Raw genomic sequence first — 21,749 nt, forward strand, 5'->3', positions numbered from 1 at the left:
GACCCCACAGGTCTAACACCATGCCCTCTGCCTACAATTTCAATTTGGTGGGTGTTGGGGGGCAGACAATTCAATCCATAACATGTGTATCCTTGCCTTAGACCACAACATTAAAACAATTTTGCTGGTGTCTTGATTTTCATTCCTCTATAACAGTGGTTCTCAACCTTGGCTGCACATTAGAATCACCTGGGAATCTTTTTAAAATCCTGATTTCTGGGCCTCATCCTCCAGAAATTCTCTTTTTTATGGGGTGGGGCCACAACATTAGTAACAAAGAAACAGAATTTCTGGAGGATGAAGCAAAGAAATCAGGATTTTAAAAAGATTTCCAGGTGATTCTAATGTGCAGCCAAGGTTGAGAACCACTGCTCTATAACTAGATCTTGAGGCAAAACTTTGAGTACAAGTTGTTATTTGGGAAGTACAAAAACATGAGCAAAGGAGTAGAGTAATGACATAAAGAAGGTTGTATGACTAAATCAGCTACCACAATGGTGACTGAGAAAAATCCCATTAATCGCATGGGGTAAATATGAGAAGCAGTATTATTTCTCCAGAGAGATGAGGCAACAAGAATATTTAAACACCATTTTTTCTGTCTGTCATTGGTTCCTATCTGCTGTCTCCTCTCTTGTTCTCCCTCTCTTTCATTTTAGCCTAGACCAGTGGTTCCCACTGTGGGACACACAACCCCAGAGGGGGACAATTTGATTTTTAAGAGGGGCAATTTGAGAATGAGTTATAAACAGTGAATCATATACAGTATATAAATATATATTGTGACATACTTATGCATTTCAGTTCTCTATTATATATTTTGAAACTTTATTTGCTATTTTTTATATCACTTCATATTATTATTATTATATTATTATCATTATTATTTTAACTATTTCTTAGTGATTTCTTCCTCAGTACTTCAACTGTCCTTTCATTCTTTCTTTTTCTTTTTCATGGATGCCGTGTTCTTTGGAAGCTTGTTCAGACCAAGTTAGTGACCTTTTAGGCTTCCTCCACGTGAATAGGAGTTCACTTTTTGAATAATAAGAATTGTATGTCACGGGGCGAGGGGGCATCAGGATTTTAAAGATGCTTATGTGGGGCATGGTCAACAAAAGGTTGGGAACCACTGGCCTAGACCAACTACCCCAGGGGAGAATTCATATACATAAATAAAGACACAAACCACCATCGTTTTCCACTTTTCATAATGCACCCTTTGAGTACTAATCTGGATTTCTACTGGTCTTCATTTGTTATAATGAGACAGTCTAGTAAGCCAAGACAAGTAGAATAGGTAAACTGAGACAGATAGTTAAAAAGCCAAGCAATCTAGTAAGTCACAAAAATCCTATTTTCCCTAAACAAGGACCCTTAAGAATAAATGATTTACACTTCTCCTCCCCAACCAGAGGGTAAATAGTTCAAATCACACTACTCAGGGAGACAGCAAAAATCCAATTTGTGCCAACCACACCCACGGACAGATGAAGTTAAGGAAATAAATCTCATTTTGGTGCATCAGCATAAAGCTGGTGGATAGTCTATTGAAATTCTCCCCTAAAACCTCCCCTGAACTCCCAGCCTTTAAAACCCTCAAAATGAAGAGCCCAGGGTGCACTCTCTCTTCTGGAAACATGCCCACGCCTTTCTTCCCTCTCAGGCGTGCATCTCCTAAACTCTAAGGGACCCCATGAGGCTTGCAGCAAGGGGGCAATGGGCGGCAGCAGCTCACCCCAGCAAACCCCCTGGAATCTGTCACCAAAGCCCCTTTTTCTTTCCTTTCCCAGAGAGCCAAACCAGCCCCAAGGAGGCTCTCTCCTATTGCTTCTTCTGTCCTAAGCCCTTCCTCCTTTCACTGTCCCCAGCTTTAATAAACATACTCTCAAAATTACCTGGACTAGAGTTGTGAAATCTTTCCTGCATGAAATCAAGAACCCACAAGAACCCAGGCTGGCCAGAGGCAGACCTGCTCCAGACCTGGTTCCTGTCCGGTAACAATATCTAAAGTAAAAGTTAGAAACATTCATGTTAACAAGACTCTCCTACGTCTTACATCTGGCATTACAAAATCATTCATAGCCCAGCCCTACTCTAGATACTGAGCTCTGTGTTCCCAATATAGAATGTTACTCTGGAAACTATGCACTTCTATCTACATTCTTTATCTGCCACTAAGGCGGAAAAACAAACAAGCATAGCAGAAGTGAAAAAAAAATGTGGAGTCTGATTGCTTATGGTATTTGGCAATTTTAATTTATATTTATGTTTTATTGGTGAACCCTTAGTAACAGAGTTTCCATTTTGGCTTAAAATTATTTTGGCCATGGATTGTGGCTTTTGAGGACATCTGTAAATGCCCTTTCGTTCCTAGAACATTTGGCTCCTACATGACTACGGTAAAAATAAAACAAAATAATCAACTCCTATCAAGTGTAAAAAAGACACATCCCAAAGCACAAAGACTGAAAATTAGTAGCTACTCACAAATGTCATTTTCCAAATTATTTTAACTTGTCATGGAATTAATGATGGGGTAAAATTTCCAAATGCTCAAAGCTAGACGTGGCAACAGGAGGGAGTGTCAAATTGTGTCAATGGCTTAAGTTGGGTTAAATGAAGACAGAAAGTTGCCAGCCAGCATGGCTCAGTGGTTAAACATCGATCTATAAACCAGGAGGTCAGGGTTAGCTTCTTGGTCAGGGCACATGCCGGGGTTGGGGGCTCAATCCCCAGTGTGTGGGGCATGCAGGAGGCAGCCAATCAATGATTCTCTCTCATCATTGATGTTTCTTTCTTCCTCTCTGAAATAAAATAGACATAATTTTTTAAATAGACAGAAAATCACCTATTGGGTTTGGCAAAATTAAGACATAAGTAACTTGAATGGAGGTGATTCAGTGGAATGGTGAAAAGAAAAGCTTGATTAAAATCAACTGGGCAGAAAAGGGGAAGTGAAAAAGTAGAAAGTAAATATTGACAACTCTTTTGAGGATATTAACTGCTGGGGGAGCAGAAAAAATCAAAAGCATTTGTACAAGGGTATAAGGTCAAGGAGGGAAATTAACAGAAGGGAAAATTGACAATGTGCACAGATACAAGTGGATTTATGGTCTTAGTGGGAAGATATTTTCATTTTACTGTATCTATTTTATTAATAAAATACAAGATGAGGTCATCCATGGGTGGGGAAGGAAAAGGGGAAGGATTAGAATTTGGAGATAAGAGGTGGTGTTAGTTTTCTAGGGCTGCCACAAACTGGGCCGGGGGGTGGGGGGATGTGGGTTGGGGTCCTTAAAGACAAAACAAATTTATCCTCTCTCAGTTCTGGAGGCTGGAATTCTAAAATCAGGGTGTTGACAGGCCAAACTCCCTCTTAATGCTTCAGAGAAGAATTCTTCCTTATCTTTTCTAGCCTTTGGTGGCTCCCTGGCATTCCTGGGATCATGGTGGCATAACACTAAAACTGCCTCTGTCTTCACATAGTATTTTTTTCTGGGCCTCTGTGTTTCAAATACCTTTCTCCTTTCTCTTGTAAGGATACCCATCGTTGTATATAGAGCTCACCCTCATCTTTAGAGATCCTTAACTTGGTTACATTTGTGAAGATCTTGTTTCAAAAAAAAAAAAAAAAAAAAAGGCCCCATTCACAGGTACCAGGGTTAAGACTTACACATATCTTTTTGGGGGACACAATTCAACTTACTGCAAAAATGACGTAATAATCATCCAGAAAAGTTAAGAAAATGAAATAATTGAAGATGTGTAGGGGCATTATTTGGCAATGTCAAAGGCCTGTATGAACTTTTGATAATAAATTTAAAAAGGCTTAATCATGCAGTTGTGTGATTTCCCTTAGCAATGTTTTGCAACTTGGGTGCAAAGATGAACTAGGTGGATAGTTAACTTAATCAAGGTTGAAATTTTGTCAGGAAGGTATAGAGAGAATGACAATAATATTACATGCAACTGGCTATATATTACCAAACTATAGTGTAGTATATAAAAACGTAAGGACCAGGTGAGAGAGATGCATTGTTGAAAAGTGTCAATGGGTTACAGGTCTCTATAGGTTTAAATGTAATTGAAATGGGGATTTTGAATGAGGGTGGAGAGGAAGTAGTGGTTAGTGAGTGGGAAGCTTAAAATTGAGATTTTGGAGATCAGATTGTACAAGTTAGGATTTCTCAACCCACAACAATCATCAGAGATCCTGACTTACCTGTCCGGAGTGGGAACTGGAATTGGTTTTATCCCAGGTTGATAATCACTCATCTAGAATGTGTGTGACCCTGGGCCCATCAGATATGGAAGTGCAGTGGAGGGGGAGAAAATTGATGGAGGTTAGATAAGAGGCCAGAATGCTACAAAGATCTCCCCAGCAGTAGGAGGAAATATGAAAACCTAAAGGGATAAGGGATGATTCATGGGGGAAGAGATGGTGCAGGGGCTCATAATAGTGTGAGACTCCTTAGACCAGCAGTTTTTATGGCAAGCAGGAACACAAGCTTTGTGAAACCCTTTTCACAAAGGGTTTGGGGCCACTGGTGATTCCTAAACCTGGAAGGGTTAGAATAGCCTGGGAACGTACAAATAAGGGTTGTTACAAAATACCAGTATAATGTGCTTAAACCTCTTGCTCCCTGTTTGCTATTTTTAAATGATACCCACAAAATGACTATTTTCTAGAAAATAGCTTGAAAGAGGAGCAGACTTCCTTATGTCTTGAAATTATGCCAGAAATTACCAACCAATTCAAGAGCATCTGCCTTGCAGCTCCTCCCTCAAGATGCTTAAAATCGAGGACCGGTGCCTCTAGGGAGGGGGGCAAAGCTCATGCTAGGCTGATCATTTTGCACACAACTGCACCACCCAGTGTCAGAGGGGATGGGGTATCACTTCCAAGGCAGAATCATAAAAACACTTCAAGTAGGGCACTGACTCACACTGTCTCACAGATGGTGGGTGAGGTGGAAGTTCAACTCTCCTTCTGTCCAGCTGATACTTTCCAGTGAGAGTGGAGCACAACTCAGAACAAGGCTATAAGATCAGCTGCCACCTGGCCTTCACACCTTGTCCTCACCACCAGGGAGAGGACAAGAGGGACAAACAGAGTGCCAATTAGCTCCACGCCCCACCTCCCACCACCTCATTCAACCGTATTGATGCCAGGTGGGTGTCGAGGTTCAGGAGCTTTTCCCTTGAATTTGGGTTGGAGTAGGGTGGGTATTGCCAACGAGTTTTTTCTATTATTAAACTACCTTTCTCCCAGTCCTTTGGCAAGAGGGAAACAGGATTTTCTTGGAGCTTCAATATCTAGGCCTGTTAGTGGTTGTGGGTTGGTGGCTATATGTGATATATGGGTGGTAATAAGGAAACTAGGGGAGATCACCCCCATGGTATTCTTTAAGTCCTGAGGTCCTAGGCAACCCACTTCTTTCTGTCACCTTTTAGGGACTGTGTGTGCCTGTTGTGTTATGTCTGGGGTTTTTTGTTTTTGTTGTAAAGGGAAGAAGTTCAGATAAATGGGGCTACTGCATCTTGTCAGAACTGGAAGAATCAGATTTTTAATTTTGATCAATCTCCCTCACTTTTTGAATGTTGATTTCCCCTAACAACACCTCTTTTGGGTAAGAATGTCTGTCATAAGCTACTCAAGGTCAAGGGCTTCATTATAAAATTTTCTGTTACTATTTGTGGTCAATATAGTCAGAATGTACTTAGGAATGCATCCTTACAAAGGAAAAGGTGTCCTATTTTTGTCTATGAGGTACTATTGAATACTTTGAATGTTTTACATAGCACATAATCACATTCTATTTATGTTAAATACCTTTGTGACAATAACCAGTTGAATGGACTCTGCAGATGAAATCCCCTCTCCCCCAGTACAGTGTTGCTCCTTCCAATAGTGGCTATTTTTTTTCATATGTCATCACAGTCATGCTTGATTAAATAAAGCAGAGACACATGCATGTGCAAAAATCATGTACTTCAGTTCCTCCTTGTTGGATGAAGTGAGGATTTTGATTGGTCTTGTGCAGATGGTCTTGAGTGCACCCCCATTCATTAAAAGTTCTTTGATTTTTAAGGACTTAAATCATTTCCAAGTTTTTCTTAAAGTAAAACTGTTCAAAAGGTAACATATTTGATGTTTAATAGGCACAATAATAAAATAATGCCTTATATTGATACAATCCTTTATATTTATAAAATATTTTCTCATAGCCTTTCATTTTGACCTCTTCAATGGATTTGAAAGATAAACATATAGCAGGCTTTTCTATTTGCATTTTTCAAATGAGAAGACAGAATCTCAGTGAGGTTTAATGATTTATCTGAATTCCACATCGAGTAAGTTATGACACCAGGAAATGAACAAGGACTTCTAAGGCCATGATGTGATTGATTGATCACTTGAATGAAAAACTATCTTCTTTTTTTTTCCAATCCTCACCCAAGGATATTTTTTCCATTGATTTTTTTAGAGAAAATGGAAGGAAGTGGAAAAGACACACAGAGAGAGAAACATCGTTGTGACAGAGACACATCGATTGGTAGCTTCCTGCAAGGATATCACCTGAAACTGATGTTTTTGTCCTTGACTGGAATTGAACCCGGGCCCCTTCATTCTGCAGGCTGATGCTCTAACCATTGGGCAACTAGGTAGGGCTTATTGATTTTTAGAGAGAGAAGGAAGGAAGGAAAGAAAGAAAGAGAGAGAGAGAGAGAGAGAGAGAGAGAGAGAGAAAGGAAGGAAGGAAGAAAGATTGTTGTGAGAGATAAACATGGATCAGTTGCCTCCTGTATTTTCCTGACTGGGCACCGAATCCGAAACCCTTTTAGTGTACAGGACTGAAACTACAGATGCTCCAATCAACTGAGCCGCAAGGCCAGGGCAAGAAAGACTATATTTGCACATGAGTAAACTCATGCTTTGTTTTACATGAAAAGCAAAGCCCCTCCTCCATCTCTAACAATCTGTCTTTCATCATCCTCCCTTGTGTTTCACATGACTGAGTTTGCTGCTAAGGGAATCATCAGAGTATTATTCCAAATGGAGAAAAATCAGATAAAACCCAGTGTTCCTGGCTCCAGCCTGTGTGATTATGAACACAATACTGTACTTACAGTAGGATGCCAGACTGAATAGACGCTGCTGCCTTTGAAAGGATGAACATTCATTCTGACCTAATCACTATCTAACGCTGGGTACAATTATCTTTCTCCAAGTGGCATGTTATTATTTGACACCTTAATTGTTGTGTCATTTCTTTCTGAAAGGCATGCAGGGTGTCTAATACAAGCCAGAGCTTCATGAATTATCCATGTCACCGTGCTGCAGCACTGACTTACCTTTTCCAAAATAAAATCAACCCAATCTTGTTGCCTGTTTCCAATTTCCAGGGGGCAGATCTGTGCTGCCCTGAAACCCCAAGAGCTTTCTTTCTGTGCCATGGCATTTCTTATAAATATCAGCAATGGTTCGCTCATTCACTACAGTAATGGAAGCTTTCCTCCTCTTAGGCAAACCACAGAGTCCTATCTTTGAAGAAAGACCAGAACATTCTTTATGACAGATTTTTTCCAGCAAGCACTGCACAAGTGTGATAGGTCTCCTTTCTCCATGTCCATTCAACCTTGGTTCCTTTTCACTCTTTTCCAGGAAGGGTTCTCTGTAGAGAGGACTGTTTCTCGAACAGAAAGACCCCAGAAAGATCCAAACATTCAAGTCTGGATAACCTTCCATTGCTGCAGGTGCCATTTGGTAGCCTTCAAGCCGACGGGTGTGCCTCTGGGCCTGTCATCTGTTGTGTTGTTAGACTGCTGATGGGCTGTCTCTACTTGCCTCGCAAGCCTGCATTTCCCTCTTCCAACTTCGGATGCCACTAGATGATGAAAATCAAGCAGCCACACAGCCCTTCATCCTCCTCCGGATCCCAGTGGTTGAGTCAGTCTCCAAGTAGAAAATACCACCTTCCCATCATCTTGCCAAATACATCGGGTGTACATACACCATGGCACATCGCCATTAAAAAAATCAGAATTAAAATGCATTTGATGTTCCATACTTTGCTGCTAGTTAATGCCATGCCAACCCTAAAGACTCATCTCATCTCCCCTTTCGGTTTTAATTGGGATCTTTTCTGTTGCTTTCATTTCGGTTTGCACCTGACTGACATATACTGCTGTTGATTACCAGAGTTGTTTGGGTGCATTAGAGGTATGATCAATTAAACATGATATGTATTACTGCATCCATCTTTGGCTGCTTCATGGTACATTATAATTTAGGAAGGGACTATTAAAATAAAATATTAAAGAATAAGCAGAAACAGCCCACTGTTAACAAGTCCGATGGCAAGAGAAAATTACAGGTTTCATTGTATATGCGGCACCATCTGCCTCTTCTCCGAGGCTGAGCCCTCGGCTTTCCCGGGGGAAATAGCTGTGGATAAGTTATTCAATTAGAACAGCATTATTGGCCAGCGACCTTGGAGAATTGGGTTGATGATGTTGTGATTATCCTGCTCTACATTCCTTCATGTCTCCGGCAGGCTGCAGTGCACGGCAACTTCCTGAAGTGTTCGCTGAGCCCTACAGTAGAGGTGAACAATTGGAATGAAGAATGTCAAAGATCCCTGAAAGAAAATCAATTGTGAATGAACTTTTCTTGTTTAGCCACAGCTTCAATATTCTGAGTCATACTCTCTGTTTGTAGACTTTCATTGAATTAAGTGATAGAAATGGCAGTAGGGAGGAAAGTGAATTTCATGATATGCATTTAACCTGTGGCACTGCACAAAATAATTCTTCATGTAAGATTACAAGGTAGAAAAATACTCAGGTTTCCTCAAATATGATATTAATCTTAGGAATGGGGAAATCTCACAGGGGCATAATGCTTTTTTAATAAAGACTTTAGCTGTCCTTCAAAAACATTTGTATCATAAAAAGTGATAATTATTTATGAATCACTCTCTCCCAGGAGGTCAGAGCCCTTTGTAGATCATGCCATTTAACCAGTTTCCTAAGTGGGACATTGTTTGGGTTGCTGGGACCATCATTGTTATATTTCAATCCCGTGGTTTGCAATAATCAGGTGATCCAAGAGTGTTCCTTTTGTCTCATCCATATATATATATATATATATATAATTTTATATTTTTAAAAAAATGCAAGTGCCTATTGAAGAAAATTGCAAATACAGAAAAATACTTAAAAATTAAAATCTAAAATCATTTATTTTCACACCTCTCATAAATGTATAGATATAGATATAGATATAGATATAGATATAGATATATACTCTGGTATAGAAAATATTTGCACCCTAGGGCAGTGATGGTGGACCTTTTGAGCTTGGCGTGTCACCATTTTGAAAAACCCTAACTCAACTCTGGTACTGTGTCACATATAGAAATTTTTTGATATTTGCAACCATAGTAAAACAAAGACTTATATTTTTGATATTTATTTTATATATTTAAATGTCATTTAACAAAGAAAAATCAACCAAAAAAATGAGTCATAGGTTCACCATCACTGCCCTAGGGTCAGCTTGGGCAATCTTCTAGGATTGCTAATTGAGCAGGAACGAACCCAAACTTGCCCCTCCTTGCTGGCTCAGATGTTGATGGCTCTGGAAGGTGGCTGTCTGTATTTCAGCTTTCAGATACTAGCGGGGTGAGGGCATGAGTGGGGGTGGGAAAGGCTGCGGGGGGGATGGGGAGATAAGGTCACATATGTAATACCTTAATCAATAAAGAAAATAAATAATTAAAAAAATTTATAAGCTTATAGTCTTCACCCTTTTTTGACAAGCTGGTATTTCAAGTTATTCATTTTTATTACCTATACATATATATTAGAACATTAACCTTTTGTTGCAAAAATGTTTTCCCCAGTATGTCATTAATTTTATTTTAGTTTATGATATTTTTATTGCAAAATTGTTATTTTCAGGTAGTCCGATTTATTTTTTCAACTGTATTGTTTTTCACTCCCTTTATATGTAGAAGTCTTTCTTCACTTGAGAAAAGTTAAATATTTACTTCTATTTTCTTGTTTTAAGAGTTGAAAGTTATTTACTTTTAAATAATTAATACATTAGATATATGTTTATATGTTGGTAGGTAGGTAGGTAGGCATTTAGAACTGAAGGGTCTCAAATAAATGTATCCATAAAGACAAGTTATGTTATGAAAAGTCCTAACATCTCAGTGGCTAAACATATTTTTCTTGCTCATATGAAGTCCATGTGAGTCCTAGGACCTCTTGGACAGATCCCCTCCACATAGTAAGCTCAGTTTCCAGAGTGCTTTAATCTTATGGCACCTCTATCTCAACCCAAAGCTTTGGGTTCACTGTGGAAGGGAAAGCAAGGAGGATGGTGTTCCAGCTCCTAAGTGCTAGGGGCCTGGAAGGTATGTTTCACTACCCAATAGATAGAGCCCTCCTGCAGAACCATCATCTAGCCCTGCCCACTGCATAGAGGAGTGAGAAATGAGAAAGACTGGAAATATTAACAAGGATTTGTAAGATATGCCACAGTCTACCCTTTTGGTATCCAGATATTCAGTTTATTCTCCTTCCTGCACAGCTTTTACAATTATACCCACCTCCTAAGAGTTAACACAAATGTCTCCTTCAGTTATCACATTGAGCACAAAGTCCAGAATCTCTGGATGACATACAGTGTGCCGGGCCAGCTCAGCTAAGGGTTCAGTCAGCCTGAGGGGGTGCGGCGAAGGATGAAGAAAAAACAGACAAAGAGAATAAGATGGGTCTAGGTGGATCACCTGTGCCTGGCTAAGGCCAGAGAGAGAGATCCAGACAGTAAGCTGAGCCTTTATTTTATAGCCAGAGGTAAACAAGGTAGTGGTTACAATGTTGTGTGAGTTTCACTAGTTTTTGGCAGCACTTGCTGCACTTCCCTCAGCCCATTAGCTACCCAGATAAGATCTAGGGAGTGTCATAAGGTCAAGCCTAATTATGCTAAGAGGACTGTGCCCTCTAAGCTGGGACTTGTTTGTGGCTTTGCCCACAGGTCAGTCCGAGGCTTAACCCTATAGCCTCGATACAATACAGTAAGCAGTTTTTATATCAAGTCCATTGGTAGCTCTGCAAGCCTATCTACTAAAACGAAAAGTTATCTGACACCCATACATCCATTGGTGGAAGAGGGAAACAGAAGTCTCTGGTCCTGAGAAATTCTGAATTTCTCCTGTGAAGACATTGAGCCCCTTACCTTGATTAGACCCTGTCTGCTCTCTGGGAGGACCAAACATGGTTCTAGTTTTCTGTGACTCCTGGCTCCACCCTGAAGATTCTTTCCCTTTCTCGTATACTTCTTGGACTCATTTAAAATGGGTCCTAGGAGAATTCGCAGCTTTCTAAGCCCACTTCCTTCTCAGGGCCCAAGAGTGTCTTTAGATCTTTAATGGTCTTAACACCTTTAGTCCAGGCTCACAGTTCCTTTAGCAATACACTTCTTCTAAAACATGTGTGTTTCTAACCTGTTTGATTCCATGTGCCAGTAATTACTGCTACAATTCTTTACCTAACATAGTTCTCAGGTGCACTGGGGGAGGGGGCAGCACTGGAGTAGAGAGAGTCAATGAGGGAAAAAGAGGGACATCTATAATACTTTCAACAATAAAGTATTCTTACCCTCTTACCTCTCCCAATTCCAGGAAGGTGTGAGTCTTTCTGGATTTGATGAGAGCGTTGAACTCTTAAACTCCTTTACCTGAGTATTTTATCCAGTGGAAAAGATTGCTGGGCCTCAGGTCCTCAGTTTGATTTTTGCCCTGAGGTATTTTATTCCACTAAAGGTTTGCAACTGGAAGAGTGAAGGCCAAATTCTTAATCTGATTTTGTTTGTGTTTCTATAAGTAGACTCAATTTTAAAGTCTTTTTGCATCTTATCTCTTACTGTTAGGGTCAAGAAACAATTACTTTTTCTACTTATGCAAGACCCTAAATGTCTGAACTTCCTATTTTCTTTCATTTTTGCTTAAAAGCAGGCAGATTCTTTTCTGAGCTGTTTTGCTTGTAATTCCTTACCAAGTATAACCCATAGCAACCAACACCCGTTACCTTCTGGTTTGCAAATTATCTCACTGGAAGTACGCTTTCATCAGACACACTCTCTGCTTCTCACATTATCAGAAGTGATGACCTTACCAAATGTGTTACAGCTGCAAACATGGGTCTTCATCTTTAGAGACACAGGTATCTACAACAGAGGAAAGACCATGAAGACATTCATTGGTTTCTAATTGATTTATCTTAGTCCATGGGTCAGAAGTAGACATGTGGACCTGAGAACACAGTACATTGTGTTCCCACAGGGAGGGGTAAGTACTGCAAAAAATTAGTAATTCTAGAAAAGTCTGTGCCAATGAAACTTTGGCGTGTGCTTTTTTAACTTATCTTTATTGTTGAAAGTATTATAGATGTCCCTCTTTTTCCCTCATTGACTCTCTCTACTCTAGTGCTGCCCACTCCCCCAGGCTTTCCCTAATGTCTGTGTCCATGGGTTATGCATATATGCATATAAATTCTTTGGTTAAACTCTTCCTGTCCCTTGTGGAGCTTTGTTCCAAAGGACCAATTTTTCCAGATAATTTTTTGGATAATATATCCCTTCTCCCATTGGTCCTTTTATAAATGAAATATTTCAGACATACTCTGAGTTATTATAAATAAATCAACAAACACTTGTAAGTACCTGCTGTCTAGTACAAGAAATAAAACTTTTACTACATATTCAGGTATTTTGACATTTAAAACCCGTGTATTGTATATTCATGCATTTTGGCACTTTAAACAATTTATTAGACATTTTAAAACAAACACTAGTACAGAGCAAATAATCAATGAACCTATCTACTTATCAACCAGTTTCAATAATTATCAACATTTGTCTATTTTGTTTGCCCTATTCCAGTGATGGCGAACCTTTTGAGCTTGGCATGTCAGCATTTTAAAAAACCCTAATTTAACTCAGGTGCCGTGTCACATATAGAAATTTTTTTATATTTGCAACCATAGTAAAACAAAGATTTATATTTTTGATATTTATTTTATATATTTAAATGCCATTTTAGCAAATAAAAATCAACCAAAAAAATGAGTTCGTGTGTCACCTCTGACATGCGTGTCATAGGTTCACCATCACTACCCTGTTCTCTCCCATGAATTTTGTTAGATATTGCCAAATTTCCCTCCCTGTGTCATGTATCTTTCTGCATTTGCAGCAGGAATATATGAGCATGGCAGTTTTCCCACAGCCTTTCCAAGAGAATATGTGTCAAAAGTTTGGATATTTGCCAATATAATATTTTTAAATGGTAACTTGGTATTATTTTAATCTGTACTTTTCTTTTTATGAGGAACTTTGACCATAATTTTATATGGTTAAAAGACAGTGATATTTATTTTACTGTAAATTGTTAATTTCTCTAGCTCAGTTTTTCATAGAGTTGGTGCTTTTCTTATATATATTTTTAGAAACTCCTTATGTACCAGCAATATTAACACATTGTATGTGATATAAGTTGCAAATATTTTCCCAAGTACAGTATATTATTGCTTCTTATTTGCTTATTTTTCCTTTGTCTTGTATTTTTAAAATTTTACCCAATGAAATCTATTTTTCCTTTATCTCTGTATTTTGTGCGAGCAAGCAGGGCCATAAACGCCTCACACACAGAGGGCAACGGGGGTGGGGGTGGGGGGCAGAAAGCGGGTGGGAACGGACAATGTCTCGGTCCTTCCCCCCGGTAGGCACGCTCCAACTGCCTGATGGGGAATGGGGAACCAGGGGCAGGGCTGGCTTCTGGCAGCCGGGAAAGATTGGCCCTGATTGCAGAGCAGGCCTAGGGACCCTACCCATGCATGAATTTCGTGCGCTGGGCCTCTAGTTTTTCCATAAAGACCTCTACTTATATTGCATTAACTACATCTGGAAAACATGGCCACCCTTAGCTTCAAGGCAGTCTAAGGGAGGAGTATTTTAAATGTAACATACTGTTCCCGCTTAAACTTAGGGTAATGAGTAAGGGAAAAATAGTGGGTGGGCAATTAGAAGTATCTGCCTCAATTATTTGTATAAAATCTCTCTGTAATATTAAAAAGGACATAACTATAAATTCTAAAAATGTTGGACCAAAAACCTGCTTGCTTTTCCTATATGTTGGACTAAAAAGATATATTTATCCACTCAAGAATCATTACTATACCAATGGAATAGCATAGAGAACCCAGACATTGACCCAAACAACTATGCTCAATTAATATTTGACAAAGGAGGCAAGAACATGCAATGGAATCAAGACAGTCTCTTCAATAAATGGTGTTAGGAAAATTGAACAGATACATGCAAAAAAATGAAACTAGACCACCAACTTACACCATACACACACACAAAAAAACATTTCAAAATGGATAAAGGACTTAAATGTAAGACGAGAAACCATAAAAATCTTATAGGAATCCACAGGCAGCAAAATCTCAGACCTATGCCAAAGCAATATCTTCACTGACACAGCTCCTGGGGCAATGGAAACTAAAGAGAAAATAAACAAATGGGACTACATCAAAATAAAAAGCTTCTGCACAGCAAAGGAAATCATCAATACAACAACAAGAAAGCCCACTGCATGGGAGAACATATTTGCCAACATTATCACAGATAAGGATTTAATCTCCAACATTTATAGAGAACTCATACAACTTAACAAAAGGAAAATAAACAACCCAATCAAAGAATGGCCAATAAATCTAAATAGATACTTTTTGAAAGAGGACATAAGAAAGGCCAAGAGACATATGAAAACATGCTCAATGTCACTAATCATCTGAGAGATGCAAATCAAAACGACAATGAGGTATCATCTCTCACCTGTCAGAAAGGCTAACTTCAACAAATCAACAGATGACAAGTGCTGGTGAGGAGGCAGAGAAAAAGGAACCCTCGTGCACTGCTAGTGGGAATGCAGACTGGTGCAGCCACTGTGGAGATCACTATGCAATTTCTTCAAAAAACTAAAAATGGAACTCCCATTTGACCCAGTGATCCCACTTCTAAGAATATATCCCAAGAAACCAGGAACACCAATCAGAAAGGATATATGCACCCCTATGTTCATAGCAGCATAATTTACAATAGCTAAGATTTGGAAATAGCCTAAGTGCCCATCATCAGATGAGTGGATTAAAAAATGGTTGTACATCTACACAATGGAATACTATGCAGCGGTAAAAAAGATGGAATTTTTACCTTTTGCAACTCCATGAATGGAACTGCAGAGCATTATGCTAAGTGAGATAAGCCAGTCAGAGAAAGATAAATACCACATGATCTCACTCATTTGTGGAAAATAATGAACAACATAAACTGATGAACAAAAACAGATCCAGAGACAGAGAAGCATTCATCAGACCATCAAACCTCAGAGGGAAGGTAGGGTGGGTCGAGGTAGGAGAGATCAACCGAAGGACTTGTATGTGTGCATAATAGCCTAACCAATGGACACTGACACCGGGGTTGAGGGCATGAGTGGGGCGGGGGGAGGGGGGGGGGCGGCTGTGGAGGACAATGGGAGGATAAGGAAACCTATGTAATACCTTAACCAATAAAGAAGAAAAAAAGAATCATTACTATAGCCACATCTACTGCGAGATGAAGACCATTCTCAGCCAGCACAGGTGTCAACATTACTCTGAAGGGACATAGAGTTGCTGTGAAGGGGCCCAGAGACACTGTGAAGAGGAACTTCAGTGACATTAATGCAGAAGTCAGTCTCCTCGGATAGAAAAAGAGGCTCTGGCTTGACAAATGGTGGGGAAAGAGAAAGGAAATGGCTACTGTTGGCACTATCTGCAGTCATGGACAGAACATGATCAAGGGTGTTACACTGGCCTTCTGTTACAAGATGAATTCTATGTATGCTCACTTCCCCATAAAATTTCTTATTCAGGAGAATGGTTCTCTTATTGAAATCAGAAATTTCTTGGGTGAAAAACACATCTACAGGGTTCAGATGAGGTCAGGTGTTGCTTGTTTAGTATCCCAAGCCCAGAAAGATGAGTTGATTCTTGAAGGAAACCACATTGAACTTGTATCAAATTCAACTGCTTTGATTCAGCAAGCCACACCAGTTAAAAACAAGGATATCAGAAAAATTTGGGGTAGCATCTTTGTTTCTGAAAAAGGAACAGTTCAGCAGGCTGATAAGATCTAAGTTGTCCAGCTATAGAAACAGCAAGATGCTGAATGATTCCTCAGACTATTTCCAATATTTTATTTATTTTATTTATTTTTTAAATATATTTTATTGATTTTTTTACAGAGAGGAAGGGAGAGAGATAGAGAGTCAGAAACATCGATGAGAGAGAAACATCAATCAGCCGCCTCCTGCACATCTCCTACTGGGAATGTGCCCGCAACCCAGGTACATGCCCTTGACCGGAATCGAACCTGGGACCTTTCAGTCCGCAAGCCGACGCTCTATCCACTGAGCCAAACTGGTTTTGGCAATTTCCAATATTTTAAAGATGCAATAAAAGCCATTATTGGGGTCTGGAGGACCTGAGCGCAGCCGGGCGAGGAAGTCCCAACCACGTGGCGTCGGACTAGGAAATGGGGACGCGTAGGGCTCTTTAAAAACTACAGGCACTGCCTCAGCGAAGGACCAGCTTCTAAAGAGAAAAAGCGTAGTTTTCCTTTAGCGGACTTTCCACAGATGCGTGTGTTAGATGGACGTGGGCCCCTCTCTTCTGCACAATCGTGGTTTTTGTGGAGTGGAAGGAAGTCTGTGGGCCCAGAAGAAAAATACTTTGACTTGTCGAGAGAAATGACGCCTCCCACTGGCGGCTAAGAGAACGCGGGTGTTGGTGTCGCCGCTACGGCCCTGCTCTCCCCGGGATCATATGGGATTGGATCCTTTTGGAGATGAGTTCACTGTCTGCGCCCAAAAGCCTCACTTCTCTAACCACAACGTATGGATCGCCCGGAAGAGGCTGGTGTCAAGTTCATGTGCTGGCGTCAGATGCACCTTGGAGCCAAAACTGGTGTGAAACCGCATCAGCCTGAGAGTGCGGGAGCCATGCCCCGGCTGTAGTCCTAGGATGCATCTTGGAAACCAAAGTGGGCCAGACCTGGAAGGCACATCTGAGTTTGTCTGCTCCAACCTCCTTTTGCAGGTGGGAAGACTGAGGCCCGAAGAGGAGTCAACCAGGGTCTCAGCGAGTTGGGAGCAAAGCCAGAGCCTAGAACCCAAACCCATTCCAGTTCTCTTCTGTCATAAGCACATGACAGTACATCCGGAATGATTGGTAATGTGTTCACATGAAGACAGGGGACAGCATATTCAAACTCAAGATATTTCTGACAATCCGTCTTAAAGCAGTTAGACCAGCTTGGTGGCTCAGTCCCCGGGTGCACCATTGCTCCCTGAACTCGTGGCTTTGCCCTCTGGGGAATGGCCTTTGCAGCACTAGCAACGTTGTTCAACTGGATTCCATAAATACATACTGAACTCTAGCTGGTTTGGTTCGGTGGGTAGAGTGTCGGCCTGCGGACAGAAGGGTCGCAGTTTGGATTCGAGTCAAGGGCACATGCCCGGATTGCAGGCTCCATCCGCAGTATGGGGGCATGCAGGAGGCAGCCGATCAATGATTCTTTCTCATCATTGATGTTTCTCTCTCTCTCTCTCCCTCTCCTTTCCTCTCTAAAAACAATAAAAATATATTTTTTAAAAATTTCAAAAAAAAGCCATTATTAAAAAAAAGAAAAGGAAAGGAAAGAAAAGAACCACTATATATATATTCTGACTAGGTACTGTAAGATGTTAAAGAAACAAATGAGACACAAACCTGCCCTCAGGGAGCTTATAATCTGGTAGGCAAGAGAGACAGGTTTTTTTGTTGTTGTTGTTGTTGTTTTCTTGTGTTTTTTTTAAGTTGTGAAAATGGTGAAGGAAATCAGAATATGTTGCTCCAAATATGCCTTTGACATAAAAATTATTTTGAGCTGAAGGCAATTAAAATGCAGCAAACACAGAAAAAGCTTCCCCTTTTCTGCCCAAAGGCAGAATATAAACTCACCGCTTACCGAAGACAGAAAGGCTTTTATCAGCCTAGAGATGACACCAGAGGAATTGACAAAACTTCTTACTCCACTAGTTTCCTCCCTTATGTTTACCTCCCCACAGGGTGCCACCCTTGGAGTGTCATTTCTCTGCAAAGGTGTTGTTCTTTGTTGAAAATATTATATAAGCTGAATTCTAAGCTGCCATTTTGAGTTACTTTGTTTAGGTTTCTCCTGGGTGATGTGTGCTGAACGTTAATAACTGTTTTGTGGTTGTTGTTTTTTCCTCTTGTTCGTCTGTCTTGTTGTTAAAGAGTCCCAGCTGAAAACCTAAAGTGGGTAAAGGTAGTTTTGCACAGTGGCTAGCAGCATCAACAGAAAAAGTGATGAATTTTACCGGGGGAGGTTGGAAAAGGGAGCTTCAGAAATGACTTCATGCCAGAGTTAGTCATTGAACAATGTCTGGAAAGGATGTAGGCAACAGCTAGGCCAGATAGATGGCCTGGGGTGATATGGAGGAACTAGGACATTTCCATAAGTTTAAGCAAAATCACATAGTAATCAAAGGGCTTAGTATCTTCATGGCACAACAGGACTCAACCAAACACTCTTTTGTTGCACAAAGCTATGAGGGAATATCAAAATTAAACTCAAGTGGAAAGGAAAATCATCAATTACCAGAGAAAACCTTCAAAACAAAATGATATTAATTGTCTAAAGAGAAAGCCCCAGTAGAAGTTAGATTATGCTCTCCTGAGAGTTTAAATAAAAATGGCAATTTTGTTTTCCTGGACCTTAGCAACACAACAGAGCTGCATTAGCATGTAATAGAGGATTTCCAGCCCTGTTAGCCTGGGGGTTAAAGTAGAATCTGTAATTCCATACTTCATCTCTCCCAACTATATTGCAAGATCCATCACTTCCTCTGGCTCCAAGGGCAGGAATGTCTCCATGGAGTATCTCGGCATCTTTATTACTCAATACTTTCATTTTCTTGGTCCCACATTTTTATAGTAGCTAGACCCTGAAAGACAGTTCCTAGTGAAATCAAAACTTCCATGCAATGTGGATGCCACTGCTGATAAGTGAATCCTGGGAATATCTGGCTAATTGCTCCTCTTGTTCTCTCTGCACAACCAGATATTTCTCATTTTGCCATTGGAACAACCAAGCACCATTGTCAAAATAGCCTGCCTTCATCATCTCTGTTACTAGAAAATGTAATCTATTGATCAATCTAATTTGCCTTTTTAAAAATTAGTCAGAGCTTTGGTAGGAAACAGAACTTATCCTTGAAGTTTCAAATAAAGAGACTAATAAATAGACTATGACTTACAGAAGGGGTGAGTGGGATTAAAAGAACATAAAAAATGCTGAGGCTTCCAGAGACTAGCAACAGTGGGAAGCCATTGTCAAGTAAAAGCATTTCTTGAGATCAGTGAGAAAGGCCACTTAGCAGAACCCCAAGAGCAGTAGCTCTAAGTGTAGAAGGACACAGCTATTGCCAGAGACCGGGCACCAAGGAAGAGAGAGGGCACAAATATTTTGATTTTCTTCTCTCCCTTTCCTCTTGAAACGTGGGGTTTGGGGTGCACACTTCTTCTTGTGGGTCCTTGTCCCACGAAGTTGAAGAATAAATTTGTGGATTAACAGATCCTATCTAATAATAGACAAACAGGGTAATTGACCGTACCTTCACTACGCCTCCCATTGGCTAATCAGCAGGATATGCAAATTAACTGCCAACAAAGATGGCGGTTAACTTGCATACGTAGGCGCCTGCAATCAGAGCTGAGAGGTCCCCTGCCCAGGCCTGACGCCTTGGTCAGAAGCCTTAGGCCTGGGCATGGGCAGATCCGGAAATCGCAGGGAGCAGGGGCCGAGTTGGCAATCGTGGGGAGCTGGGGGTCCCCTACCCAGGTCTAATGCCTCGGCCAGAGGCGTTAGGTCTGGGCAGAGGCAGAGCCAGCGATTGCTGGGAGCAGGGAGGGAGCTGGCCACAGCGGGGAGCAGGGGCAGAGCCAGCAATCATGGGGAGCAGGGGCTGAGCCCACAATTGAGAGAGCTGGAGGTCCCCTGCCCAGGGCTAATGACTTGGCCAGAGGCGTTAGGCCTGGGCTGGGGCCAAGCGGGAAATTGGTGTGAACTACAGAAGAAACACCTTTTCTGACTGCTCATTGGCTTAGCTCCCTGTATGCCACTGGTAATATTCTTAGTAACTTGGGTAGTAAGAATCCAAATAGGTGATCTAGGGTTTTTCACTACACACTTGGAGAAAAAAAGGAAGGTTCACTGCTGGAGGGTTAAGAAATGTCATATCCTGTCCTAGCTGGTTTTGCTCAGTGGATAATGCCTCGGCCTGCCCACTGCTGGGTCTTGGTTTAATTTTGACTAAGGGCATGTACCTAGGTTGCAGGCTCCTCCCTGGCCTGGGCTCAGGTCAGGGCTCATGCAGGAGGCAACCAATCAAAGTGTTCCTCTCACTTTGATGTTTCTCTCTGTCTTTCCCTTTTTCTTCCACTTCTCTAAAAATCAATGGAAACATATCCTCAGGTGAGGAAGAAAGAAAGAGAGAAAGAGAGAGAGAGAAAGAAAGAGAGAAAAGAAAAGAAAAGAAAAGAAAAGAAAAGAAAAGAAAAGAAAAGAGAAGAAAAGAAAAGAAAAGAAAAGAAAAGAAAAGAAAAGAAAAGAAAAGAAAAGAAAGGAAAAGAAAGAAGGAAAGAAAGAAAGAAATGTCATATCCCATGAAAGGCACATCTTGAAAATGCCTAAAGAAAGTTGTCATTTTTTCATGGTAAAGGGACTGGAGTCCGTGTTGATGAAAACACCTTGGTGGCTGCAGTGACTGGCAGTGGCTGCAACAGCGGGGTGATGGGGCTGGTGCCTTCCCCTGATCAGCCCAGTTGCCTCCCACAAAGGGAGGCCAGACTGTGGCTCCCCAAGGGGAGCAGGGAGCAGGACATCCCCTGAGGGCTCCCAGTATGTGATAGGGGGCAAGCTGGGCTGAGGGACCCCCCCCCTCCAGTGCACAAATTTTTTGTGCACCGGGCCTCTAGTTTCTTTATTAAAAATGTATAAGTTTTTATTGGAAACAGATACAAACTTCATCTAGGCAGGGGGGTCCCAAATGGGAAAGGCCTGCTCGCTCTCTCTCTATCTCTAATGGGGAAAAAAATCCAAATAATCTGAATCTACTGAGTCCCTTTGTCTCCGGTTTATAAAGGCTATAGCCCTTTGTCCAAACATGATCTTTTCTAATTGGTCCCTTTCCTTAATTTGGGGACCCCCGTGCTTTCCTCATTGGTCATTCTGCTACATAGTATTAGTTTCAAAGCTCAAAGCAACATTCCTCTATCCTGGGTGAATATATGTTTCCTTCTTCCCAAGATCCTGTGACTTTTCTTTATCCTCTGTGTATGCCTTCCTCCCCCCTTATCCTGTGGCATTTCTCTATCCTCTGCACAAGTAAGGTAAGCATTTTGGCGTCTCTGAGCCCCCATCTATGCATTCCTTTCCTGTGGACCCTCTGTTGTCTTGGCAGGAGATGTTTTATTGCCCCTTATGGCTCTCCCAGCTGCTTCAGGGCTACTTTTAATTGCTCAAGCCAGAGATACCTCTGTCCTTGGTTTATGGCTATTTTAATTGC

General features: G+C 40.9%; 1 pseudogene; it reads left to right on the forward strand.

Moving 5' to 3' along the window:
* LOC139006161 (large ribosomal subunit protein uL6 pseudogene) overlaps positions 1–16,256 on the forward strand; it is a 37,182-nt pseudogene extending 20,926 nt beyond the window's left edge.
* The last annotated feature ends 5,493 nt before the right edge of the window (positions 16,257–21,749 follow it).

The sequence above is a fragment of the Myotis yumanensis genome, unplaced genomic scaffold (genome assembly GCF_028538775.1).
Source record: "Myotis yumanensis isolate MYYU_CA2020_CCGP unplaced genomic scaffold, mMyoYum1.0.hap1 SCAF_3, whole genome shotgun sequence".
In the NCBI taxonomy this organism is placed as follows: Eukaryota; Metazoa; Chordata; class Mammalia; order Chiroptera; family Vespertilionidae; genus Myotis; species Myotis yumanensis.